The sequence below is a fragment of the Symphalangus syndactylus genome, chromosome 17 (assembly GCF_028878055.3).
Source record: "Symphalangus syndactylus isolate Jambi chromosome 17, NHGRI_mSymSyn1-v2.1_pri, whole genome shotgun sequence".
NCBI lineage: Eukaryota > Metazoa > Chordata > Mammalia > Primates > Hylobatidae > Symphalangus > Symphalangus syndactylus.
Genome location: NC_072439.2, coordinates 12,248,010 through 12,275,180, shown reverse-complemented (window position 1 = coordinate 12,275,180; position 27,171 = coordinate 12,248,010). Strand labels below are relative to the sequence as shown.

Sequence of the window (27,171 nt, the reverse complement as noted above, 5' to 3'; positions counted from 1 at the left end):
TTAACACGGTGAAACCCCCTCTCTACTAAAAATACAAAGAATTACCCAGGCGTGGTGGCCCGTGCCTGTAGTCCCAGCTACTTGAGAGGCTGAGGCAGGAGAATCACTTGAACCCAGGAGGCAGAGGTTGCAGTGAGCCAAGATCGCGCTACTGCACTCCAGCCTGGGCGACAGAGTGAGACTCCATCTCAAAGAAAAAAAAAAAGCCTGAGAGAGAAATGCACCGAGTCACCCCATCAGAATGAGGAGCTGTGGTTCCCTGGTCAAGGGCCATGGCCTGGGGCAGGGTCAAAGTCCTGTGGGTTCTGAGGCTGACCCGAGACTGCAGGTGAGGTGGCCCCAGCATCCTCGGTCACCGTCCTGATCTTATGGATCCGGAGCTGAGGTCACACCGGGCTGGCCTGGGCACATCGCACTTACCCAGAGTTTGTGACGGGCCAGAAGTCTAATTTCCCGTCTTTCTCTATCACGGTCCTGGAACGGTGCTACGACTCCGTTCACTGACCCGGCCAGGCGGGCCTCTGAGTATTTTGTGAGTGCAGGCACCTTTGGGCAGGAGGGAGGAAAAGTCCTGGGGCCCCTCGTTTCTTGAGTCTGTGCATGTTTACTAGCAGGACGTTGCTTTAGATGCAGGACTGGGTGGAGGCTCTCGCTCCTGCGTGCATGTGTGCGTGCACGTGTGCGTGCACGTGTGTCTGTGCACATGTGTCTGTGCGTGTATGTGCACGTCTGTGTGCACGTGTCTGCGTGCATGCAAATGTGTGTGCACGTGTATGTGTGCACATGTGTGTCTGTGTGCATGCAAATGTGTGTGTGCGTGTGTGTGCATGCATGTGTGTGAGTGTGCGTGTGTGTGTGCGCGCGTGTGTGTGTACATGTGTGTGTAGAGGTGGGAGGGGAGGCAGCCCCCTGGCAGGGGACCCTGGGCAGTGTCTGGGGACATTTGTGGCCAACACATCTGGGGGGTGCTCCTGGCATGGAGCAGGTGGAGGCGAGGGACGCTGCTCAGCACCCTGCAGAGCCCAGATGGTCCCGCCCCGGAGAACAATGCGGCGCTGGTGTCCGTAATGCTGGGTGGGGGGAGAGACCCTGGCTTAGGAGAAGGTGACCTCAGTCACCGCCTTCCTGCAGCTGAGACCCAGGAGCCCCCGGGAAAGCCGGGACTCGGCCTCCCCAGCTGGGCTGCAAGATAAGGAGGCTTCGCGCCGACCTCAGCTTCCTTGGCCTCCAACGCAGCCCCGGGGCGCAGGGCTGCTGAGAAAGTGTCCTGTGTGCGTGGCCCGGACTCCAGCCCAGGGGCAGCAGCCGTGTGGCTCTTCTTTGTATCGGTGGAAAAAAACCCATTGGTTTGTGGAAACAGCAAATGTTTGTGAAGGAAGAGGGGCCTGGCCGGCTTCAGAGACCACAGGCGCCCTTCAGGGCAGGAGAGAAACAGCCTCGTCCACGTGAACCCGGCCCAGCCCGGCCTCGAGCAGCTCAGGAAGTTGGGCCTGGGTTGGGCCCGGTGCAGGGGCGTCTGCTGACCTCGCCGGGCAAGCCCACTGCAGGGTGAGCCCCGCTACGCAGGACAGGGCCTCCCCTAGAGCTGACAGTGGTGCAGCTCCTGGCTTATCCAAGCGGGGCCGGCGGCTCAGCAGCAGAGCAGTGGTGGCCTAACCGGGAGACACAGAACCTGGCATCTGGGCCCGTTGTGCGCAAGTCCCGGCCCCATGACCTCGGCCGGTGCAGACGCTCAGCAAGGCAGGGGCTTTGCCTGCCTCGGGCCTCCATGTCCACGAAATAGGAGGCTGCCGCGAAGCTGGAGGGGGCAGATCGCTGCCTGCCTCTCCCTCCAGGCCTTCGTGGGAGTCAGGAAAGACCACAGAAGGTGGTCCCCGTGGCCCCCCCCCCCCCACGATCCGTGCACTCTGCGTCGGAGACGATGCGGGGCCCGGCTCTATCCAGGGTCCGGCTTGGAGCAGAGGATTCCGTTCCATGGAAAACCGCAGCTCCAAAGGCTCCAACCCCGCTGACCCCCCGGAGACCAATCACGGGGGCCTGGAGCCGTGCTTTCCTTCCTATTGACCTCCTGGCCCCGGGCAGCTCACGTGAGACCCCCGGCCTTCCTGCCCCCCCGTATACCTGTCAGTTCCTCCATTCGGGGTTAATTGGTTTGTCCCCAGTTTCCACATTCCACCTCTCCCTTTGCCCGGCACGTGGCTTACATAAAAGTAGAAATCAGAGATGGAAAAACACCGAAGTATTCCATGGGAAGGCTCCGTGCCTGGATATTTTGTTTTTCTTGCACTGGTGTGTCTGATGGACTGGACTTTGACTGTGGGGTTGGGGCTTCCTTGTTCTGAAATAGAATAACACAAGTTTCTAGGAGATAATTTGCCCTGTTGTCCTGCAAGAGAAGCATCCAGGTCTTTTCCGCACGGATTGGTGGTAAAGAATAAAGTTGATTCTGCCCCCGTTTTCTCCGGAGGGCACGGCCGTTTTGAATTCCCATTCCTCGTTTTTGGGGACAGCAACGTCCTTCTCCGATAAAAGCCGGAGGTAGCTCTGTGAGTTCCTTGTAAGTAAAAAATATGTAACCATGCTTTTCTCTTTCTCTCTCCTTTTTTAAACAGGGTGTACAGCAAGCCGTGATTCCTGGGGAAACTAAAAAAGGTATGTGGCATTTTCTATTACTTCATGAGCTTGGAATCTCTTGTTTTTTAGAAAAAGGAACAAACAAGCCCCAGTCTTTTATGTGTGCCTGACACATTGGGAGGTTGAGTCATCCCATAAAAGGGCTCCGGGCTCAGAGCCAGGAAACCTGAGTTCAAATCCCAGATCCCCTTTTACCAGCTCTGCCCCGTTTGGGTGGGTTCCTGTCAACTGTCTGCAGTGGAGATGACGTTCTGAGTTTTGCAGGAAGGTCGCAAAGATTAAACAAGGATATAGATACAAAAATATAAAAATAGCCAGGTGCAGTGGCTCACGCCTGTAATCCCAGCACTTTGGGAGGCCGAGGCAGGTGGGTCACCTGAGGTCAGGCGTTTGAGACCAGGCTGGCCAACATGGCGAAACCCCGTCTCTACCAAAAATACAAAAATTAGCAGGGCATGGTGGCATGTGCCTGTAATCCCAGCTACTCCGGAAGCTGAGGCAGGAGAATCACTTGAACCCAGGAGACGGAGGTTGCAGTGAGCCGAGATCACGCTACTGTACACCAGCCTGGGCAATAGAGTGAGACTCTGTCTCAAAATATATATATATATTTTATACACACATATACCTACATATATGTATACACAGTGGCATGTGCCTGTAGTCCCAGCTACTCAGGAGGCTGAGGCAAGAGGATTGCTTGAACCCAGGAGTTCAAGGTTGCAGTGAGCTATGATCACACCACTGTACTCCAGCCTAGGTGACAGAGCGAGACCCGGTCTCTTAAAAAATATAGCCAGTGTGGTGGCATGTGCCTGTAATCCTAGCATTTTGGGAGGCTGAGGTGAAAGGATCACTTGAGCCCAGGAGGTGGAGGCTACTGTGAGCTGCGATTGTGATTGCACCACAGGACTCCACGCTGGGCAACAGAGTGAGACCAGGTCTCTAAAGAAAAGAAAAATATATATATATATATATATTATCTATTATCTATTATATATAATATTATATTATAGCTCACTGCAATCTCGAACTCCTGGGTTCAAGCAATCCTCTTGCCTCAGCCTCCCGAGTAGCTGGGACTACAGGCACACGCCACTGTGTATACATATAGATACATATTATATATTACATATAAAATATATATATTACATATAAAATGTACATCTATATATGCTCAGCACCATGCTGGCATCTAAGTCAGTATCTAAGAGATGTGAATGGAACCTGAAACCGTCGCTGATCTGTTTCATTCGTGTTTTTCTAAGAATTTGTCCATTTCATGTAGATGACCTAATTGGGTGTCACTCACTGGTTCATAATACTACGGTGTTCTCTGATAATGCTTTTTATTTCCATAAGATTGGTAGTAATGTCCCCCTTTCGTTTCTGCTTGTAGTTATTTGCATCTTATTTCCTTTTTTTTTTTTTTTTTTTTTATGGTTTTGCTTTTGGTCAGCCCCGCTAGAGGTTTGTCAATCTTGCAGCTCTTTTCAAAGAACCAACTTTTGGTTTCGTCGACTTGCCGGTTTTTCTCATCTCTGTCTCGTTTATCGCTGCTCTGATCTTTACAATTTCCTTCCTCCTGCTGGCTTGGGGCTGCCTTTGTTGTCCTTTGCTGGTTCCTTAAGGCAGCAGTCCTCAACCTTTTTGGCCCCAGGGAGTGGATTCGTGGAAGACAGTTTTTCCACAGACAGTGGGGAGGTGGGTGGTGGGGGAGCCGGGAGGATGGTTTGGGGACGATTCAGACGCATTACTTTTATTGTGCGTTTTATTTCTGTTATTATTACATTGTAATACATAATAAAATAATGCCACAACTTACCATAATGTGGGATCAGTGGAAGCCCAGAACTTGTTTCCTCCAACTAGATGGTCCCTGGGCTGGGCGTGGTGGCTCACACCTGCAACCCTAGCACTTTGAGGGGCTGAGGCGGGCGGATCACTTGAGGCCAGGAGTTCGAGACTAGCCTGACCAACATGATGAAACCTCATCTCTACTAAAAATACAAAAATTAGCCAGGTGTGGTAGTGGGCACCTGTAGTCCCAGCTACTTGGGAGGCTGAGGTAGGAGAATCGCTTGAACGTGGGAGGCAGAGGTTGTAGTGAGCCAAGATCGCACCATTGCACTCCGGCCTCAGCAACAGAGCGAGACTCTGTCTCAATAACAAACAAACAAATAAAAACTAGATGGTCCCATCTGGAGGTGATGGGAGACAGTGAGATCATCAGGCATTAGATTATTTTTGTTTGCTTGTTTTGAGACAGTCTCTCTCTGTTGCCCAGTCTGGAGTGCAGTGGCATGATCTTAGCTTACTGCAAACTCCGCCTCCCGGGTTCAAGCGATTTCCGGCTGGTTTTTTGTATTTTTTAGTAGAGACAGGGTTTCATCGTGTTGGCCAGTCGAGATCATTAGGCATTAGATTCTCGTACGGAGCGTGCAGCCGAGATCCCTCGCATGCACAGTTCACAATAGGGTTCATGCTTCTATGAGAATCTGATGTGACAGGAGGCGGAGCTCAGGCGGGAACGCAAGCGATGGGGAGCAGCTGTAAATATAGAAGAAGCAGACAGGTGCGGTGGCTCACGCCTGTAATCCCAGCACTTTGTGAAGTCAAGGTGGGTGGATCGCCTGAGGTCAGGAGTTCAAGACCAGACTGGCCAACATGGCAAAACCCCATCTCTACTGAAAATAAAAAAAAATTAGCCAGGCGTGGTGGTGCATGCCTGTAATCCCAGCTACTCGGGAGGCTGAGGCAGGAGAATCACTCGAGCCCGGGAGGCAGAGGTTGCAGTGAGCTGAGATCGTGCTGTTGCACTCCAGCCTGGGGGCCAGAGCAAGACTCTGTCTCAAAAAAAAAAAAAAATATATATATATAATTTAAATATATATTTTATTTATGAACATGTATATATGTTTTTATATATTTATAAATATATATTTGTTTATATATATTTATCTATTATAAATAGATAAATATATATTAATAAATACATATATTTATATATAAATAATAAAAGATTTCATGAAAATATGATTTACCAGCATGGCGGGGCTTTTTGGCGTTCCCTAGATTGTGCCCCCAAGGTGAGTGCCTGATAGCCTCACCCTAGTCCCAGCCCCCACACCCCTGACACTCAGGATGACGACAAAGACAGTGATGATTTAAAACGTGGCCGATGGCCGAGGGGTCGCACGTGCCCGCAGTGTCTGGTCTGGATCCTTTTACGTCCTTCTCCGTGAATATACTGTCCATGGAGAAGTCCCCGCCCTCCCTGCTGTTTTCTGACCGGGAGACCAGACCTCCTTTGCTAGAGGTCAGATGGCCAGGGCGAGGTCCCTGCAGCCCACCCTGAGCCCGGTCCTCTGGGACACACACGTGCTGGCTGATGGCAGCGTGGCTGGACGGCAGGTGGCACGGAGCTGCCTGGGCAGGGCTCAGGTGTCTCCAGGCCGCAGGCTCAAGCTGCCAGCCACGTGGCCACGTACCATGGGGATTAGGTCCCTATGCTGCAGCATCTGCTGGGAGGGATGACAAGAGGCTCCAGCAATGACATCAGGCAGTTCTCGTTGAGCCCTGGCTAAGTCCTCTGGCCCTGTTCCCAGCAGCCTGGCCATCCCCACCACTGATGCCTCCCTGGTCCTCAGCTCCCCTACTCAGCAACTCAGCAGACACCTCTGCCATGCCCCCTGCAGGCCAGGTCCACTGCTCCAAATCCTTTAGTTCTCCTAGGATCCCCGGGGAGCAGGGCTCATTGTCCCCATTTTATAGGTGGGGAAACTGAGGCTTGGCAACCAAAAGATGCAGCAAGGCTCGGGGGCCAGAGCGGGATTGGAGTCATGAGACTCTGGCCACAGAGCAGCTGGTGGTCCCTCAGGCTGTGCAGGCCCCTCAGAACCCACCAGGGCCATGGTCATTCTCTCTGGGAGACAGTCACAGAAGCTGGGGCTTGGTGAGGAGGTGAGCAGAGGTGGCTGGGAGCGGCGGCCCCTGCCTGTAATCCCAGCACTTTGGGACGCTGAGGTGGGTGGAGATCACTTGAGGTCAGGAGTTCAAGGCCAGCCTGAACAACATGGTGAAACCGCAACTCTACCAAAAAATAAAAAAATTAGCCGGGCTTGGTGTTGGGCGCCTGTAATCCCAGCTACTCGGGAGGCTGAGGCAGGAGAATCGCTTGAACCCGGGAGGCGGAGGTTGCAGTGAGCCGAGATTGCGCCAGTGCGCTCCAGCCTGGGCGACAGAGCAAGACTCTGTCTCAAAAAAAGCCAGCAAGGAGGGTCACCACAGGGGCTGGATGAGACAGTGCCTCCCAGCCACTCCTTCTCCTGCATTCTACCCACTTCCCGTGAGCGGGTCTCAACCCAAACACTCTTTCCCCATTCCACAGGGATTCTGAGAATCAGGGTACCCCAGCCCCAAGGCAGCCACGTTTCCCTTTTCCACTGAGAGCGGCAAGAGGCCTCAGCACTTCCTGGGGCAGCCCAGGACTTGGCCGTGTTTCTGCATTAGCAAGAAAAGGCGTAATGGAATTTGGATAGACAAGAAAAGGGGATGTAAGCGTGAGCAAAACCACACACTCCATTTCATTGTTAGAAATTCCATGCGTGTCATCAAAACCTCATCTTGGGACGGAGGCCAAGACGAACTCACTGTCACAAGGAACTTTGTGCACAACAAGTGTGCTGGTTCCCCTGTCACCCCCGCCCTCACCCCCGGCCTGCTGGCTGACCCCAGACACAGCAGCCTTGTGGTTCCTCCCTCCTGGTCAGCTGGTGCCTGGTGCCTGGTAGCTGCAGCCATGGTAGCTGCAGTGGTGCCTCTCCAGAAGATTCTGGAGGAGAGACTGAAATTCCCATGCTTAGCCTCACAATGCCCTGGCCCCGTGCGAACCTCCAGATGAAAACGCAGCCCCGGACGGTGCGGTGGCTCACGTCTGTCATCCCAGCACTTTGGGAGGCCGAGGCAGGTGGATCACAAGGTCAGGAGTTCAAGACCAGCCTGGCCAAGATAGTGAAACCCTGTCTCTACTAAAAATAAAAAAATTAGCCCAGTGCAGTGGCAGGTGCCTGTAATCCCAGCTACTCGGGAGGCTGAGGCAGGAGAATTGCTTGAACCCAGGGGGCGGAGGTTGCAGTGAGCCGAGATCTCACCATTGCACTCCAGCCTGGTTGACAGAGGGAGACTCCATCTCAAAAAAAAAAAAAAACAAAAAAAAAACACAGCCCTGTTGAAGCCCTCCCTCCATGTCCTCCCCCACCTCCGCCCCCACGGCTGCCATTTTTGCCAAAACCTACATCCTGGACTGAAACTTGCTTTCTCGCCCTTTGCTGTGTTTGAGCGTCAAGTGTTCAGCCAGACACAATTGGGTCAGCACAGCAGTCAGGGTTCTCTCCAGGGGTCCTAACGGTTTGCTACCAAACCTTCATGTCCAGACCAAGTGTCCCCCCTGGGGTCCCTCGGGTTTGGAGTTGCCTTGGCATTGAGGATTCAAGGTGTGTGGCAGGAACAGGGAACCAGGAGACCCTTCGGTGGCCTCAGCCTGCCCAGCTTTGTCACTTGAACCTGTCAAGACGCGAACAACATGCACATTTCACGAGAAAGCCCGCTCCTGGCTGGAACATCCCTTCGACCAGGGTCTCTGGGTCTCAGCATCACTGACATTAGGGTCAGATTATTCTTGAGATGGGATTGTCTTTGTTTGTTTGTTTGTTTTGTTTTGTTTTTTGAGGCAGAGTCTTGCTCTGTTGCCCAGGCTGGAGTGCAGTGGTGCAATCTCAGCTCACTGCCACCTCCGCCTCCTGGGTTCAAGCGATTCTTCTGCCTCAGCCTCCCAAGTAGCTGGAATTTCAGACAAGCGCCACCACGCTTGGCTACTTTTTGGATTTTTAGTGGAGATGGGGTTTCACTATGTTGCCCAGGCTGGTCTTGAACTCCTGACCTCAAATGATCCACCCGCTTTGGCCTCCTAAAGTGCTGGAATTACAGGCGTGAGCCACTGCACTGGCTGTCCTGGGCACTGCAGGGCACTGAGCAGCACCCCTGGCCTCTACCCACTCCATGCCAGGAGCACCCCCAAGTCATAACAACCACAAATGTCCCCAGACATCACCCAGTGTCTCCTAGGAGGGGGTCACAGTCCCCTCTAGTTGAGACCCCTCCCTTAGACTTTAGCTCTTTACACCAGCAAGTCTCTAAACTTAAATTCATCCATTATTTGCTATTGGGTTTTTTTCTTTCTTTTTTTTTTTTTGAGACGGAGTCTCACTCTGCACCCAGGCTGGAGTGTAGTGGTGTGATCTTGGCTCACTGCGACCTCCGCCACCTGGGTTCAAGTGATTCTTCTGCCTCAGCCTCCCGAGTAGCTGGAATTTCAGATGAACGCCACCATACCCGGCTAATTTTTGTATTTTTAGTAGAGACGGGGTTTCACCGCGTCGGCCAGGCTGGTCTCAAACTCCTGACCTCAAGTGAGCCACACACCTCAGCCACCCAAAGTGCTGGGATTACAGGTGTGAGCCATTGGGCCTGGCTAGGTTTTTTTTGTTTTTTTTTTTTCCACACAGAGTCTCGCTCTGTTGCCCAGGCTAGAGTGCAATGGCACGATCTCAACCCACTGCAACCTCTGCCTCCTGAGTTCATGCCATTCTCCTCCCTCAGCCTCCCGAGTAGCTGGGATTACAGGGATGCCACCCTGGGATGACACCCTGGATTACTGGGATTACAGTAGCACGCCACCATGCCCAGCGAATTTCTTTTGTATTTTAGTAGAGACCGGGTTTCACCACGTTGCCCAGGCTGGTCTCGAACTCCTGACCTCGTGATCTGCCCGCCTTGGCCTCCCAAAGTGTTGGGATTACAGGTGTGAGCCACCATACCTGGTGTTTTTTTTTTTTTTTTTTTCCATTGTTAACATGAAAACATCCCTAATGATTCCTAGCCCTCAGGGAGCACCTCCCTGGGCCTGTAGTTTTCCGGGACTTTCTAACAACACCAGGGCTGGAGTGGGGTGGCCCTGGAGATGTCACACACAATGCTGGTGACCTCCAGCCATTCTGATGACGTGACCTGGAGCCCACGGGCCACAGCAGAGAACCCCAGGCTCGAGGTCCATCCTTTGGCCATGTGTGTGCCCGGACAGGCTGGCCCCTGCTGCAGAGCCCAGAGGGGTGGGTGCACCAGGCCATGCGTTCCCATGCACAGGAGCAGCACCTGCTATGGATGGAGGTGGGGCAGGCACTCCACGTCCGAGGGCTGCCTGGGCCTGGGAGCCTGTGTCCTGGGAGATCGGCCCTGGGAACAGAGTGGGTTCCGGGAAGTAACACCCTCTGTGAACTCCCTGCACCATGGCCTCCAGCCCCTTCCATCCAAGTGGCATCTTTGGTACCCAGCGTCTGGGATGTGCCTGGGGTTGGCAGAACAAAGGCCTCAAAGACATCCATGTCCTAATCCCTGGGAGCTGTGGCTGTGTCACCACACACGGAAAAAGGGACTCTGCAGGTGGGATTGAGTGAAGGACCCCCTGAGTCATGAAAGCACCACCGTCGATAAGCCAGGGGGCACAGTGACCTCACAGGATCTTCACGAGAGGAGGCAGCAGGGTGAGAGTCAGAGAGAGACTGGAAGAGGCTGTGCTGTGTCTGTGAAGGGGGAGGAAGGGTCCCGAGCCGAGGGATACAGGCACCTCTAGGCGAAAGACGGAAAAGGGATTCTCCCCTGGAGCCTCCAGGAGGGACCAGCCCTGCCTGTGCCTTGATTTTAACCCAGTGAGGCCCATGTTGGACTCTGAGCCCAGAGCTGTGAGATGAGAAACGTGTGTCGTGTGCAGCAGCCACAATGTCACAGGACACAAGGAACGTCCAGGGAGCTGCCAGTGTGCCAAGAAGGGGTTTTAGTGCAGCCTGGCTGTGCACAGATGATTGCAATCAGGGTCTTCTCAGAGGAGATGACATGGTGGGGCTTTGCAGGATGTATAGGAGTTTGCTGGGGGAGCCTGAGTGGAGAAAGACCCACCTGTGCCGAGGTGGGAAGGCCCGGTACTGCCCTCGGGTCTCTTCCTAACCCTCCTACCCTTCAGCTCCTGAGCACCACCGTCACGAGGCCGGCGCTGCCCCTTGCCCTGGCCCGGGGCCAGGGTGACAGCATTTCCTCAGCCGGGAAGCCCAGAACTGGAGTGACAGGAGCCACGGGGTTCAGTGTCCTGGCCCGGCCCCGGTTCCCGGGCTTGCAAACTCTCACATGACCGTGGTCATCCCCCGCCCCCGCTGACCCCACTGCCGGGTGGACAGAGAGCAGCTTTTCTTTTCTCCTGCTCCCGTCACCGCGGCGACCAAACCCGCACTGGCGGCGCGTCACCCTCTGTCATCATGGCCTCTTTGTCTGAACAAGCCGGCTCATTCTTGGGCTCCGAGCTCCAACCGAAGGCAGTGGCGGGACCTGCCCCGCTGGTCTATTTTTCACTTTCTCGTGGGCACCTCATTCATTCCCTCTCTTTAGCCCCTTCTAAATATAGCTGCTCCGGGGACCGATTTAGCCTGGGAGCAAAGGGCCTGCGCTGACAGGGACAGTCACATGGCGCTGTTTTCCAGCCAGGGTGTGGCCCTCCCTTCCGTGTGGCAGAGGCCCCCCCCACTGCAGCCCTGGGCCCCACGGCCCTGCCTTGAGGTCACAGAGCCACCAACGGTCAGAGCTGGCACGGAAGGCCCCGCACACAGCCGCCCTCCCATGCCCTGCTGGGGCGACCTGGCCCCGGAGAGGCTGCAGGTGCCGTGGCGGGGGGGGCCACCCTGGGTGCAGGGTCTCTGCATGCAGACCCTGGTTGATGAGGGGGCTCTGAGGGTCTGTGGAGCAGGCAGCAGGTGTGGCCAGTCTCAGACCTGTCTCTTGTATTGAAGTTCCCATGTCAGTCAGGCTCACTGGGCTCTGCGTGGGTCCCCTCTTTGGCGTCCTGGTGAGAACATGGCAGGACATGGGGGGGTCTGCATCCCAGCTGCCAGGGGACACATCAACGCCTGACCCTCGCCCTGTGCCTTCTCACCCTGATGCCCTGTGTCCGCTCTCGAAGCTGTGTGCACCTTTCTTTTTCGTTTGTTTGTTTTGTTTTCGAGGCAGAGTCTCACTCCGTTCCCCAGGCTGGAGTGCAGTGGTGTGATTTTGGCTCACTGCAAACTCCACCTCCCGAGTTCAAGCAATTCTCCTGCCTCAGATTCCCAAGTAGCTGGCATTACAGGTGCCCACCACCACTCCCGGCTAATTTTTTGTATTTTTAGTAGAGAGGGGGTTTCACCATGTTGGCCAGGCTGGTCTCAAACTCCTGATCTCAGGTGATCCACCCGCCTCAGCCTCCCAAAGTGCTGGGATTACAGGCATGAGCCACTGCACCTGGCCTTTTTTTTTTTTTTAAGACAGTTTCACTCTTTTGCTTAGGCTGGAGTACAGTGGCACAATCTTGGCTCACTGCAACCTTGCCTCCCAGGTTCAGGTGATTCTCCTGCCTCAGCCTCCTGAGTAGCTGGGATTACAGGCATGCGATACCATGCCCAGCTAATTTCGATTTTTTTTTTTTTAGTAGAGACGGGGGTTCAGTATGTTGACCAGGCTGGTCTCGAACTCCTGATGTCAAGTGATCCGCCCGCCTCGGCCTCCCAAAGTGCTGGGAATAGAGGCATGAGCCCCCATGCCTGGCCTATGTGTGCGCCTTTCTGCAGAGTCTAAACCAGGGTCCCCTAGGCACTGTAGACATGGCGGTCAGATTGCTCTCTGGGTTGGGGCTGTCCTGGGCACTGCAGGGTGCTGAGCAGCATCCTCGGCCTCCGCCCACTCCATGCCAGGAGCTCCCCCAACCCCTACAACCACAGATGTCTCAGGCATCGCCCAGGGTTTCCTGGCAGGACTGAATCACCGCCCCCCCGCCCCCATTAAGAGCCACTGTTGGCCCAGCACGGTGGCTCATGCCTAAAATCCCAGCACTTTGAGAGGCCAAGGCGGGCAGATTACCTGAGGTCAGGAGTTCGAGACCAGCCTGGCCAACATGGTGAAACCCCATCTCTACTAAAAATGCAAAAATTAGCTGGGTGGGGTGGGGGTGGGGGGGCACCTCTAACCCCAGCTACTCGGGAGGCTGAGGCAGGAGAATCTCCTGAACCCTGGAGGCGGAGGTTGCAGTGAGCCGAGATCACACCACTGCACACTGTCCTCAGGGGCTTCTGTGAGATGCACTGAGGTCCTCATGGCTCCTGGGGGTGCTCATGGCTGAGGCCCTCGTGCCCACAGCGGGCGTGCAGATGTGCACATTGACGCAGGTGCCCGGGGACACAGCTCTCTGCAAACCCAGCTGCCCCGGCCACTGTACGAAGGCGACTGGTTCCTCACAGCGCCTCGGAGCCTTCTCTTCTCTCCCAAACTACTGTTCCGTTTTGTTTGGGTTTGGATCTTTTCCTTTCTAAACATAACACCCTGTCTCTCTTGTCTCTGAACACTGTGTTCTCAGAAGCAGTCATCCCTCCACGGGCAAGGGCTGACGTTTCCACTCCAAGCATTGTCTCCCCTCCTGCCAAATCTGGTTGCTGGTTTTGTTGCTTGGGGTTTATTTTTCTTTCCTTTTCCGAGGCAGGCACAGGTTTGGAGGGGTGAGGGGTGGGGGATTGCCAGACCCCCAGGAGGAAAGAGTCCAGGAGCTCTGCGAGCTATAAAGCTACTGGTTCTGGAAGTTTTAAAGCCAGATGAAGGCTGCTTCTGTTCTCACGTTGCTGCTGCAGGCCGGCCGCCCCTCCCGCCTTCAAGGCCACCTTCCCCCGGGGCTGACTCACCCCGGCACGCTGCGCCACACAAGGCTGGGTCTGCTTTGATGAGCAGACTGGAAAAGCGCAGCCGCCTCATTGTGGAACTGCCTGGAAGCCACCAGAGCCCGCTCTGAGCTGGAATTCGCTGAGCCTGACTTCCTGTGCCGTCAGGAGAGCAAACGCACGCCGGGCTTAGGAGCTGGTTTACAGGAAGCAGCAGCCGTGGGGGGACGGTTTGCTCGGCTCATGGAGAAGAAGCCACCCTCTGCACGGTTTTAATGCTGCACCCTCATCTCAGGGCTGTGAAAAGACAAATTGCAGGCCGGGAGCAGGGGTTCATGCCCGAGATCCCAGCACTCCGGGAGGCCGAGGCAGAGGGATTGCTTGAGCCCAGGAGTTTGAGACCAGCCTGAGCAATAGAGCGAGGCCCCAGCTCTAAAAGAAAAAATATTAAAAATTAGCCGGGCATGGTGGTGCACACCTGTAGTCCCAGCTACTCAAGAGGCTGGGGTGGGAGGATCCCTGGAGGCCAGGAGGTCAAGGCTGCAGTGAGCGGTGATTGCACCACTGCACTCCAGCCTGAGTGACAGAGCAAGACCCTGTTTCAAAAAAAAAAAAAAGAAAAGGGAGGCCAGGCACGGCGTCTCATACCTGGAATCCCAGGACTTTGGGAGGCCAAGGTGGGCGGATCACTTGGGGTCAGGAGTTCGAGACCAGCCTGGCTAACATGGTGAAACTCTGTCTCTACAAAAAATAAAAATAAAAAATTAGCCGGGCACAGTGGTGGATGCCTGTAATCCCAGCTACTCAGGAGGCTGAGGCAGGAGAATCACTTGAACCCAGGAGGCGGAGGTTGCAGTGAGCCGAGATGGCGCCATTGCACTCCAGCCTGGGCGACAGAGCGAGACTCTGCCCAAAAACAAAACAAAACAACACAACAACAACAATAACAACCAAAAAAAAAAGGAAAACAGCAGAGATGATGTGTGCAGCATGCTCAGTCCAGCGTTTAACACCTAGCAGCAGCAGATGGCGAATAAGAGCTGAAGCTCTCCCGGGCTGTGGGACCCACCCCTGCTCACCGGCGGACGCTCCAGCCTGGAGACCCCAACCAGTCCCATCCTGGCCTTGCGTATCAGCTCCTTACACCGCATAACAAACTACTGCGCACATGGTGGCTTAAAGCAACACCCCTGCCTGAGCTTACAGTTGTGGAGGTCATGGTGCAATGGGGTCCTCTGCCCAGGGTCTCCCAGGCTGAAACTGAAAATGTGAGTCGCGGCCGGGCGCGGTGGCTCACGCTTGTAATCCCAGCACTTTGGGAGGCGGAGGCGGGCGGATCACGAGGTCAGGAGATCGAGACCACGGTGAAACCCCGTCTCTACTAAAAATACAAAAAAAAATTAGCCGGGCGTGGTGGCGGGCGCCTGTAGTCCCAGCTACTCGGAGAGGCTGAGGCAGGAGAATGGCGTGAACCCGGGAGGCGGAGCTTGCAGTGAGCCGAGATTGCACCACTGCACTCCAGCCTGGGCGACAGAGCAAGACTCCGTCTCAAAAAAAAAAAGAAAGAAAATGTGAGTCGCCTGCTGTCTGGCACAAAGCTTCCAGCTGTCATCCCCAGCTCATTCAGGTTCTTCCTGAATTCACTTCCTTGCAGTCGTAGGACGCGGTCCCCCTTTCCTTGCTGGTTGTCAGTAATAAACATGCAGTGCACAAATGAAAAAACCCACCCCAGGCCAGGTGCGGTGACTCACACCTGTAATCCCAGCACTTTGGGAGGCCGTGGTGGGTGGATTGCCTGAGGCCAGGAGTTCAAGACCAGCCTGGGCAACATGGTGAAACCCCGTCTCGACTAAAAAATACAAAAGTTAGCCGGATGTGGTTGTGAGCGCCTGTAACTGCAGCTACTCGGGAGGCTAAGGCGGGAGAATCACTTGAACCCGGGAGGCGGAGGTTGCGGTGAGCTGAGATCATGCCATTGCACTCCAGCCTGGGTGACAGAGCAAGACTCCATCTCAAAAAAAAAAAAAAGAACACACAGAGCTGCCTCCCATGAGCCTAGCCAAGGCCCGGCTGTGCACCTGCCACAGGGAGCAGTTTGGAAGGGCCTCCCTGCAGCCAGCCCCAGACAGGAGGCCCGGCAGCGCTAGGTACAGAAGCACCATTTCTTCCCAGCTCAGCCCTTGGCCCTGATCAGCCTCTCTTATTTTATTTTTATTTTTATTTTCTTGAGACGGAGTCTTACTTTGTCCTCCAGTCTGGAGTGCAATGGTGCAACCCTAGCTCGCTGCAGCCTCAGACTCCTGGCCTCAAGCCATCCTCCCACCTCAGCCTCCCAGAGTAGCTGAGACTACAGGCTTGTGCCACCACACCCAGCTTACCTTTTAATTTTTTTTCTTTGATGGAGTTTCGCTCTGTCACCCAGGCTAGAATGCACTGGCATGATCTCGGCTCACTGCAACCTCCGCCTCCCAGATTCAAGTGATTCTCCTGCCTCAGCCTCTTGAGTAGCTGGGATTGCAGGCGCCCACCACCATGCCAGGCTAATTTTTTGTGTGTGTGTATTTTTAGTAGAGATGGGGTTTCACCATGTTGGCCAGGCTGGTCTTGAACTCCTGACCAGGGAGGGTCTTGCTGTATTGCCCAGGCTGGAGTGCAGTGGTGCCACCCCAGCTCACTGCACCCTCATTATGTTCTCCTGAAATTCTGCCGCGCTTACCCCAAGAACATTTATTTTTATTTTTTTATTTTAGAGACAGGGTCTCACTGTGTTGCCCAGGCTGGCTTTGAACTCCTGGCCTCAAGCAATTCTCCTGACTCGGCTTCCCAAAGTGCTGGGATTACAGGCACGAGCCACCGCACCCAACCTGATCAACCTCTTTTAACAGGGTCTGGGGGATTCAGGACCTTCCCTGCCAATGCAGGAACCCTCGGTAGCTCCGGCTCCCTCGCCTCTCTGGCCGCCAGGCCCAGGAGCTGCTCCGTAAAGTCCCTGTCTGTGCCAGACCGGGTGCATTCTTGACATTCCTGTCCTTTTACGCAGGCCGCCCCGGCCAGCTCTCCGAAGCCTCCACCGGCTGCACGCTCTTTCCCTGCTGGTGAGAAGATGGCCCTGGTGGCGGCGGCTCCTGGTCGGTTTATGGAGCCGGGAGTGGCACTTTCCCAACTATGAGAACTATGCTTGGAATTCAGACCCAGCCTCTCTGGGTCTCGCTGTCACGGCTTCCTGTGCAGCTGGAAAACACCTCCAAGAGTGGCCGTGGCATCATAGACCTAAAAAGGGAGCTGGGTTTGCTCCGGCAGGTCTCCCCGGGAGGAGGAAAGCCAGTCTGTCCCGCTGCCCAGCGGGCCTCGCTGTCTGCTCGGCAGAGACAGGCCAGGCAGGTTTGGGCTTCTCGGGATGCTCCAGCCTCAGCGCCCCCAGGGTACCCGCGAAATCTCCAGCCACCCCAGGCCTGCTGTCTGCTTCTTGGCTTTACAGCCCAGGACACCTGGATTCAGCCCACCCACCCCTGAGCAGGGTCCCACGCACCCACCCTCTGCACAGGCTGGGCACACCATGGTGCTAAAAGGTCCCGGCAAGAATCAGTCTTAGAGCACAGGCTGGGTGTGGAGGCTCCGCCTGTAATCCCAGCACTTTGGGAGGCTGAGGCAGGAGGATCACTGGAGGCCAGGAGCTCGAGACCAGCCTGGACAACATAGTGAGACCCCCATCTCTACAAAAAAAATTAAAACATTAGCTGGGCATGGTGGCATGTGACTGTGGTCCCAGCTACTTGGGAGGCTGGGGCAGGAGAATCGCGTGGGCCCAGGAGTTCAAGGCTTCAGTGAGCTGGGATCACACCACTGTACTCTAGCCTGGGCAACAGAGTGAGGCCCCGTCTCAGAGAAGAAAAAAGAAAGAAAGAAAGAGAGCGAGATATTGAGAAAGAAGAAAGAAAGAGAGAGAGAAAGAAAGGAAGAAAGAGAGAGAGAAAGGAAGGAAGGAAGGAAGGAAGGAAGGAAGGAAGGAAGGAAAAGAGAGGGAGGGAGAGAGGAGGGAGGAGGGAAGGAAGGAAGGAAGGAGAGGGAGAGAGAAGAAAGGAAGAGAAAGAGGGACGGAGGGAGGGAGGAAGGAAGGAAGGAGAGGGAGAGAGAAAGAAGAAGGGAGGGAGGAAGGGAAGAAGGGAGGGAGGGAGGAAGTAAGGAAGGAAGGAAAGAGAAAGAAGAGGTGTGAGTTCCTGGGATGGTGTATATTTAGAATGCAGAACTTTAGGGCACTGGATGAGCAAACCCTCTAGGTTGTTCTTCCTAAACCCTTTGGCCAATGTGACAGGGCAGCCCGGGGGAGGGACGACAACCAGCGTCCGGCACACAGCTCCATTCAGGGCTCCACGGGGACCGTGTCAGGTGGGTGACCGTTCCCCACTGGATGTCGTATGCGTCTAAAATTGAGCTTATGGCCGGGCGCGGTGGCTCTCGCCTGTAATCCCAGCACTTTGGGAAGCCGAGGCGGGCGGATCACCTGAGTTCAGGAGGTCAGACCAGCCTGGCCAATATGGTGAAACCCCATCGCTACTAAAAATACGAAAGTTAGCTAGGCGTGGTGGCAGGCGTCTGTAATCCCAGCTACTTGGGAGGCTGAGGCACGAGAAACGCTTGAACCCGGGAGGCACAGGTAGCAGTGAGCTGAGATCGCGCCACTGCACTCCAGCCTGGGAGACAGAGTGAGACTCCATCTCGAAAAAATATATATATATAGCCAAGCGTGGTGGCTCACGCCTGTAATCCCAGCACTTTGGGAGGCCGAGGTGGGCGGATCACGAGGTCAGGAGATCGAGACCATCCTGGCTAACACCGTGAAACCCCGTCTCTACTAAAAATATAAAAAAAAATTAGCTGGGCCTGGTGGCGGGCGCCTGTAGTACCAGCTATTCGGGAGGTTGAGGCAGGAGAATGGCGTGAACCCGGGACGCAGAGTTTGCAGTGAGCCAAGATCACGCCACTGCACTCCAGTCTGGGAGACAGAGTGAGACTCCGTCTCAAAAAAAAAAAGAAAAAAAAATATATATCTAGGAAGTCTGAAGCCATCAGCACTTCCAGTGCAGTGAGGAATTCAGGAATCTCAGTGGAGCTGTTAGAGTAGTGAACCTTGTAGGTAAAATACATGCATGCCTTTCTATTGTGTTTTTTTAAAGACAGGGTCTTGCTCTGTTGCCCAGGCTGGAGTGCAACGGTGCAATCATAGCTCACTTCAGCTTCCAACTCCCAGGCTCAAGCAGTCTTCCTGCCTCAGCCTCCCGAGTAGCTGGGACTACAGGTGTGCACCACCATGCCAGGCTAATTTTTTTTTTTTTTTTTTTTGTAGAGACGGGGGTCTCACTATGTTGCCCAGGCTGGTCTCAAACTCCTGGCCTCAAACGATCCTCCTTCCTTGGCCTCCCAAAGTGGTAGGATCATAGGCATGAGTCACCACCACTGCTGACGGCCTGACGCATGCTTTGGATAGCATCGTGGAGGGGTCTCTCTAAAATTGACCCAGTCGGTTTCATTCTCAGCAGATTGACCTGGGCCACTCAGCACGGCTTTCCTTGTTCCTGATGCTTGTGTATGTTCTCTTTTTACAATAAAGTCATCATCATCAGAAGATACCAGTTTACCATCCATGGCATCAGGGCCTCCATAGCCACTGCAGCTTTTCTCCTCTCCATTCATTGTTGTTTTGTTTTGTTTTGTTTTGTTTTGTTTTGTTTTGTTTTGTTTGAGACAGAGTCTTGCTCTGTTGTCCAGGCTGGAGGGCAGTGGCGCAATCATAGCTCACTGCAGCCTCCGCCTTCCAGGTTCAAGCAATTCTCCCACCTCAGCCTCCCGAGTAGCTGGGACCACAGGCATGCACCACCACATCCGGCTGATGTTTGTATTTTTTGGTAGAGATGGGGTTTCACCATGTTGGCCAGGCTGGTCTGGAACTCCTGACCGCAAGTGATCTGCCTGCCTCGGCCTCCCAAAGTGCATTCGTTATGTTCTTTTGAAATTCTGTGTCGCTTCCCTCAAGACCTTTCATAATTTCTTGTCAGCCCCGCAGTCACTGTAACCAGGTCCTCGCCTGACACCACAACCCCCACTCCAGGGCCGGTTTCCCGCCTCCAGCTTCCTGTCCCATCAGAACTGTACACTTCGAGCATGCTTAGTGTATTATATGTTGATTACATTTATATATTATGATGCTATTCTATATTCTATATCATATTTATGTTATTATAGCCAGGCGCCATGGCTCACGCTTGCAGCCCTAGTGATTTGGGAGGCTAAGGCAGGAGGATCACTTGAGGCCAGGAGTTTGAGACCAGCCTGGGCAACATAGCTGTAGAGACTTCATCTCTACAAAAAATAAAAAACTAGCCAGGCCTAGTGGCATGCACCTGTAGTCCCAGCTACTCGGGAAGCCCAGGCAGGAGGATCGCTTGAGCCCAGGAGTTGGAGGCTGCAGTGAGCTATGATTGCACCACTGCACTCCAGCCTGGGCAACAGAGTGAGAACGTGGCTCTAAAAATATGTATGTGGCCGGGCGCAGTGGCTCACTCTTGTAATCCCAGCACTTTGGGAGGCCAAGGTGGGTGGATCACGAGGTCAGGAGATCGAGACCATCCTGGCTAACACGGTGAAACCCCATCTCTACTAAACAAAATACAAAAAATTAGCCGGGCATGGTGGCGGGCGCCTGCAGTCCCAGCTACTCGGGAGGCTGAGGCAGGAGAATGGCATGAACCCGGGAGGCGGAGCTTGCAGTGAGCCGAGATCACGCCACTGCACTCCAGCCTGGGCGGCAGAGCGAGACGCCATCTCAAAAAAATAAAAATAAAAATATGTATGTATATATATTTTATTATCTGTATGATAAAATATACACATACACAAATGGAATCTGACCAGGAAGCACAGACTCTACCCCAAGGCCAAGAGAGCCCCTCCTGAGAACCCAGGGTGGCTCAGCCTCCGCACAGAACCCCTAGGGTGTCATGGAGCACAGGGGAAACTGCTCTCTAGTTCTGAATTTTACAGCCGAGAAAGCTGAGGCCAAGGGAAGGCCAGGGGACGTGCTCAGAACCAGGTCTCCGGCCCGAGAAAGTCCTCCCTGTCAGGACCTCGCTGCAGGCCTCCTGTGCTCTGTCACATGCTCGACCCACACACGCTTCAGTGCCGCGGTGCTCGTCTGCAAGCCAGAAACACAGATCTTATATTTCTTGCTCCAAGACAAACAAAACATCGATTGTTTTAATCTTTCACTTTAGTTCTGATTAGGAAAAAAACATGTGGCTTCAGTTTCAAAAACAGCAAGCTGAGGCCCTTTTGTTTTTTTTTTTTTTTTTTTGAGATGGAGTTTCGCTCCTGTTGCCCAGGCTGGAGTGCAATGGCACGATCTCGGCTCACTGCAGCCACCGCCTCCCAGGTTCAAGCAATTCTCCTGCCTCAGCCTCCTGAGTAGCTGGGACTACAGGCGCCCACCACCACGCCTGGCTACTGTTTTTGTATTTTTAGTAGAGACGGGGTTTCACCATGTTGGCCAGGCTGGTCTCAAACTCCTGACTTTGTGATCCGCCCACCTCAGCCTCTCAAAGTGCTGGGATTACAGGCGGGAGCCACCACGCCTGGCCTTCTTTTCTTTTTGAGATATGTCTCACTCTGTTGCCCAGGCTGAAGTACAGTGGTGTGGTCATAACTTACCACAGCCTCCAACTCCTGGGTTCAAGCGATCCTCCTGCCTCAGCCATCCAAGTAGCTGAGACTATAGGCACACACCACCACACCCAGCTAATTTTCTTCTTTTTGTACAGGTGGGGTTTCACTCTGTTGCTCGGGCTGGTTTCAAACTCCTGGTCTCAAGTGACCCTCCCACCTTGGCCTCCCAAAGCACTGGAATTCCAAGCATGAGCCACCACACCTGGCCCAGGATTTCAACATATGAACTTGATGGGGTCAGAGGAGGACACAAATATTTAGTCTGCAACAAACAGCCCATATGACTTTCCGAGTGTACCGTGTTCTAGGAATTCTGAGTCAAGGTCACCTGGCGCTAGAAGCCATTAAAAAACATGTGTTCCAAAAAGAAACAACATTTGAAGCCCGCATCGTAAAGAAGGAACATGTCACAGGGGAAAGAGATCTTCCAGGGTTAAGGTCGACATCTGCGAAGACAGGCATAGTCCCCCGCTTCGGGCCCCAAGCAAATGTCTCTTGAGCATTTATATATACCAGGTTCTGGGGAGAACAACTCATACCTTTTTTATTTTTTTTTTTTGAGACAGGGTCTTACTCTGCTGCCCAGGCTGGAGTGCAGTGGCATGATCTCGGCTCACTGCAACCTCTACTTCCTGGGCTCAAGCAATCCTCCCACCTCAGCCTCCTGAGTAGCTGGGACTACAGGTGTGTACCACCACACCCAACTAGTTTTTTGTATTTTTTTTTTTCGTAGAGTCAAGGTTTTGCCATGTTGCCCAGGCTGGTCTCAAACTCTTGGGCTCAAGCGATCCTCCTGCCTCAGCCTCCCAAAGTGCTGGGGCTACCAGCATAAGCCACTGTGCCCAGCCCCCAGATCTTTGGCCTCATGAGGCTTACAGTCCAGTAGGTGGACAACTTAAATATCAAATTATAAATACTACAAGAAAACAAACAGCCATGAGAGAATGATGTGGTGGGCTGAATGACTGGCTCCAAGGTTGTCGTAACTGTTAATTTTATGTGTTAACTTGACTGGTCCACGGGGTGCCCAGATATCTGTTTAAATGTTATTCTGGGTGTGTCTGTGAGAATGTTCCTGGATGAAATGAACCATTGGCTGTGTAAAGCATATTGCTTCCCCACCCCAATGTGGGAGCCTCATCTAATCAGCTAAAGCCCTCAATAGAACAAAAATGCTAAGTAAGAGATAATTCCTCCTGCCTGGCAGCCTTCAAGCTGGCAGATAGGCTTTTCCAGCATTTGGACTCCAGTTGAAACAGATGCTCCAGGGTCTCAAGCCTGCTGGCTTTCAGACACAAACCATCAGTTCTTGTGTCTCTCTGGCTTGCCAATTTTACATCTTATGACTTCTCAGCCTCCATAATTATGTGAGCCAATTTCTTATAATAAATATCTTCTGGGCAAGCCATCTTGCCCAGAAAACTAAGAGAACTAAGAGACTTGCCCAGAGAAGGGTCTTAGTTTCCCAGGGACAGCCATCTCCCTCATGGCCCCCTCCAGGGTTTCCGAATCTGGAAAATGCTGAGCTTATGAGGCCACAGGGTGAGAAAGGAGATGATCCTGGAGCCATGCTTCAGAGAAGGCAGTTCTTTGATGAGATCGGAGCTGGGGGAAGAATTCCTAGCAGTGGGAATTGAACAATCAGCCTTGATTTTTGCACTTGATTTTGTAAGGAATTGGAAGCTGCTGGTGGTTTCTGAGTAGGGGAGGAACAGATTCAACTGCATTTTCAGAAGCACACTCTAGCTGTTGGGAGGAGATGGAGGGAGTGGGGAGTGGAGCGGAGGCCATTGGTGGAGCACACAGGGATCTGCCTGAGGCTGCAGAGCACTGCTAAAGTGGACGTCCAAGGAGGGGCTGGCTGGACTGAAGAAAAGTCTCTGGGGACAGCTGGCATTGAGTCTTATCATGCTGACGTTGGACCAGTCACAGCGGATGGGGATGTATATATATATTTTCGGATGCTGACTTCATTTTGTGTGCATGTAGAATTGCAAAATTCAATTAATGTATCACTAGTAAACTCCTGAAGTAATATTTATAACTCCTATCACTGGAATCCAATGACCAAAATAATATAATAAAAGTCGTATAATAAAAATGTGAAGGCAGAAGCATAGAACATCTTCTGTTGTGGGTTGGTTGGAGGTGAGGACTGAGTTGAAGGCTGTTATGATCCATGTGTGTTTGTTGTAAGGCTTTTACACAGTTTTTCACTTCCTGTTGATCTTTCCACTGGAACTTTAGAATCATTTTATCAAGCTCTTTCCTCTCTGCAACATTTTTGTTGTTTTTCACTCCTTCCTGCATTTTCTACCTTTCATCTGGAATTATCTTTCTCTAGTTTTACCTTTTAAAAGGCAAGTCTGTTGGTGAGAAACTCTGGTTTTGTTTATCTGAAAATGCCCTTATTTCCCCCTAATTCTTGAAGGATATTTTCACTGGGTCCACCTAATTGCTGCTGTTTTTTCCTCTGGCAACTTTTGTTTGTTGATTTTTGTTTGTAACTAACTGATTTTATCAAATTTCAATTCAAATGCAGTAAGATGAACAGATCTTAAAGACACAGTTTGATGGATTTTAGCAAATGTGTACACCTGTGTATGCCAACAGCTCAGCCAACATACAGAACATTGCCATCACCCTAGAAGTTATTTCATGGCCCTTTCTAGCCAACACCCTGGCCAGAGGCAGCAACCTCTGTTTTCATCTCTTATCACCATAGTTTTGCCTATTCTTGAACTTTATATAAATGGAATTATATAATATGCACCTCTAATATCCAGCTTCTGCTGCTTTACTTTTTTTATTTTTGAGAATCATTTATTTTTTAACTATTTAATATTAATATTTAACAAATTAATATTAATTAAATACTAAAATTTAATATTGAATAATTTATTTTTTATAGTTTTGAGAATACATTTATATTTTTGAGAATCATACATGTTGCTCCATCTCTCAATAGTTTATTCTTTTTTATTGCGCAGCCGTATTTCATTGTGTGAAATGCCATGACTTGTTTATTCTCTCGTTGACAGGCATTTGGGTTGTTTCCAGGTTTTGCTATTATGAGTAAAAGCTTATGAATATCTCGTACAAGTCCTTTTATGGAGACATGTTTTTATTTATCTTGAGTAAATCCCTAGGAGTGGAATTCCTGGGTCATAGGTGAGGTATGTGTTCAGCCTTATAAGAAACTGCTAAACCATTTTTCATGGTGGTTGTACTATTTCACATTCCCGTCAGTAACGGATGATGCATCCAGTTCTTCTACATCCTCCCAAATATTTAGTGTTGTCAGTCTTTTAACTTTTTGCCACTCTAGTGGTTGGGAGGCAGTCTCCCTTGATGGCTTTAATTCATATTTCCTTGATGACTAATCATTAGACACCATTTCATGTGCTTATTGGCCATTTCTCTGCCACTTTTTTAGGACATTTCTTTTGCCTGAGGTTCTAGGGATTCTGAAATCTGTGGCTTGAGGTCTTTTTATCAGTTTTAGAAAGTTATTGGTCATTATCTCTTCAAAGATTGTTCCTGTTCATTCTCTCTCTCCTCCTTCTGGTGTTCCAATAACATGTATATTATACGTCACTGTATCTTCTATGTCTTATGCTTTTTCTTCTGTAGTTTCTTTCCCTTTGTGTCTTCTTGCTTCATTCTGGATATTTTTCTCTGTTCCGTCTTTCAGTTCACTAATTTTTATTTCTTCCATTGAGTTCTTACTTTTCAGATATTGTCATTTTCTCCACATCCACTGGTTCCTTTTTTCCCTGTTGTTCCAATTTGCTGCTAAAATTCCAATTTCATCTTTTTATCTCCTTGAACATAATTAACACAATTAATAGTGGCGCAATCTCGGCTCACTGCAAGCTCCATCTCCCAGGTTCATGCCAGTCTCCTGCCTCAGCCTCTGGAGTAGCTGGGACTACAGGTGCCCGCCACCACGCCTGGCTAATTTTTTGTATTTTTAGTAGAGACGGGGTTTCACCGTGTAAGCCAGGATGGTCTCAATCTCCTGACCTCGTGATCCGCCCACCTCGGCCTCCCAAAGTGTTGGGATTACAGGCGTGAGCCACCAGGCCTGGCCTGTATTGTGGATTTGTATGTAGAAATAATTTGAGGCCTGAGATCATATTGTTTTCCTCCAGATGGGATTTATGTTTACTTCTTCCAGGCATTTGGGGCCACCGGCAATCTCGCATCACCTTAATCCAGTATCAGGGATTGAGATTATTCAAAACTCAGCTGCAGTTGCTCTAAGAACCTGTCTGCTTCCTCTTGATCTTTCCTCTTTTTTTTTTTTTTTTTTTTTTTTTTAAGATGGAATCTCACTCAGCTGCCAAAGCTGGAGTGCAGTGGCGCAATCTCAGCTCACTGCAACCACCGTCTCCTGGATTCAAGCGATTCTCTTGCCTCAGCCCCCTGACTAGCTGGAATTACAAGCACCCACCATCATGCCCAGCTAATTTTTGTATTTTAGTAGAGACGAGGTTTCACCATGTTGGCCAGGCTGGTCTTGAACTCCTGACCTCAGGTCATCCACCTGCCTCGGCCTCCCAAAGTGTTGGGATTCCAGGTATGAGCCACCGTGCCTAGCTGTGATCATTCCTGTTACAGTGCAACATTAAGTTGTCCAAATTCACACCAAGGGGGAATTTACCAAGCCTTCTCAGGAAATCCTGGACCTCAATTTCTGTACCCTTGGCCTTGTGAAGCTGATAGAAATCTCACTCGGCCTCTCAGCAAACCCTCCCCACCCCAGGAAAAAGTGACCCCAAACCCAGGCTCTCCTTTGATCCTCCCCTAAATCCTGGCTGGAAATTCTCCATTATCTTAATAACCCTGCAGACCCTTGAGCAGACGCTTTGACATTCTGTCCAGATTTTCTTTCTTTTTTCAGACAGGGTCTCACTCTGTCACCCAGGCTGGAGTGCAGCGGTACAATCTCAGCTCACTGCAACCTCTGCCTCCCGGGTTTAAGTGACTGTAGTACCTCAGCCTCCCAAGTAGCTGGGACTACAGGCACCTGCCACCACGTCCAGCTAATTTTTGTATTTTAATAGATATGGGGTTTCACCATGTTGGCCAGGCTGGTCTCAAACTCCTGACCTCAAGTGATCCTCCCACCTCGGCCTCCCAAAGTGCTGGGATTACAGGCTTGAGCCACCGCACCCGGCCCTGTCCAGCTTTTTTTTCTTTTTTTTGAGACAGGGTCCCTCTCTGTCACCCAGGCTGGAGTGCAGTGGCACAATCTCATCTCACTGCAACCTCTGCCTCCTGGGTTTAAGCGATTCTTGTGCCTCAGCCTCCCAAGTAGCTGGGACTACAAGCACGTGCCACCATGCCCAGCTAATTTTTGTATTTTTAGCAGACACGGGGTTTCACCATGTTGGCCAGGCTGGTCTCAAACTCCCGACCTCAAATGATCCTCCTGCCTCGGCCTCCCACAGTGCTGGGATCACAGGCGTGAGCTGCCACACCCGGCCCTGTCCAGCTTTTCTAGTTGACCTCAGCAAGAGAGTGGGTTTGTCCTTAGCGGCTAATCCACCATTGTGCAAGCCAAAATCTACCAATAGAGATTTTTAACCCAAAGTCCAAGTCATTTAGAAGGAGGTCATGGATATTCTAGATCCTCTTGATCTGAGAGCCACAGGATGACAAATGAGGACCCATCCTCAGCCTTGAGAGGATCCCTCTCATTTTCCAGTTGAGGAAGCCAAGACCCAAAAACCAGGAGCAGAGCCAGAGTGCGAGCCTGGATTTTCCATTTCCAGGCACGCACCGTGTGGTCCCTCTGCAGGAACAGGTGTCAGCCTTTATCCCTTGAATAAGATCCCTGGCAATGACCTCACCTCTCCCTGAAACCTGAATGTTCTGTCAATTCAGCAAGAGGCTGATGCAACTCACAGTCCCCAGAGGCCCTTTTGTCTCTCATCGAGTCCATAAGTGACACGGAAATGACCTAAGCGTGACTGGTCACCCTGGACTTCTGGAACTCATCACGGAGCTTATAAGACTCTCCTGTCACCTT

The 27,171-nt window shown here is 52.1% G+C and overlaps 1 protein-coding gene across 1 annotated transcript in view; it reads left to right on the top strand.

Moving 5' to 3' along the window:
- The window catches only part of GNG7 (G protein subunit gamma 7), a 185,336-nt gene that overhangs the window by 140,440 nt on the left and 17,725 nt on the right, over positions 1–27,171 (top strand). Inside the window, exon 3 of the mRNA XM_055250252.2 lies at positions 2,613–2,652. The gene's annotated coding sequence lies outside the window, so the exon portion shown is untranslated. The remainder of the gene's footprint in view (positions 1–2,612; positions 2,653–27,171) is intronic.